The sequence below is a fragment of the Falco punctatus genome, assembly GCF_963210335.1.
Source record: "Falco punctatus genome assembly, chromosome: 7".
Classification (NCBI taxonomy): Eukaryota; Metazoa; Chordata; class Aves; order Falconiformes; family Falconidae; genus Falco; species Falco punctatus.
The window spans coordinates 1,755,467-1,756,496 of NC_137587.1; positions in this window are offsets into that span (position 1 = coordinate 1,755,467).

Genomic DNA, 1,030 nt, shown 5'->3' on the forward strand with positions numbered 1-1,030 from the left:
AGGAAGTCTCTTGATGCCCTTTGGTTGATTTTGTTTTGCTTGTTATCTGGACAACTAATATTTTTTCCTGTTAGGGGGAAAAAAAGATTTTCCCAAGCAGATTAAAGATGTTTTTTAAGCATATGAATGGTGACATGGTTCACTTTCATTGCTTTGTTTATTTTTAATAATGAAAAACACCTTAATTTATCGTAGCAAGACGTCCATCCTGGAGTAAACCTTGAATTCAGTTTTCGCTTGTTGTTGCTGGTTTGTTTGTGGCTTCTTATCTAAGGGAAGGCTGTGAGTGTTTTCTCATGCTTTTCTGAAGTTCTGGCACGTGACAGAGTTTGCTTCACAGCACATCGATGTCCGCTGGACAATGACAGCCACATTTGTGAAAAGGGCTGACTTTATTTGGTGGTTTTGAAGCTAAGTGCCTTGCAATTAGCTTTAAGAAGGTAGGTCCATCCAGTTCCAATATTAGGAGGATTGTTTTAGATTACCTCCGTTCTTTTTTAAAAGGAATAAGAAAGAAATGAGCTTGGTGAGTGAGGTGCAGGTCTGCAAAAGGGCAGACAGGGTAGAGCCGACCAAGCTGGTTTTCGGGAGTGAGGACCCCGGGTACCCTGTCCCCTTCCCCTTCAGCGCTTAGGTTGCTATTCAGCGTTTTGCAAAGGCAGCGGCGCTCCTGGTGCCTTTGGGCTGGGGGTCTATTTTGCACCTATGTGCATGTGAGCAAGGCAAGAGGAAATCAGGCTGCTGGGCTTTAAAGGAGAAAGGCCGAAATTGTGAAGGGCGAGGGGCGAGAGGGGAAGTCATAATTGTATATTTGGGGTATAAAGCCCAGAAGATGAGCTGTGCACCACTGGTGAGCAGGTGCCAGAGGAGCCCTGCGGGGACGTCCGTCCCTCCCAGGCACGAAGCTGCCACCTCTCCCAGCCTCAGGGGCTGTGGCCAGACTAGCTGCGAGGGCTGAGGGCAGCCCGGACCCTGCAGGGGGGTCCGCCAGCCCCGGGTAAGCCCGGGCATCGCTGGCAAGCGTGACGGC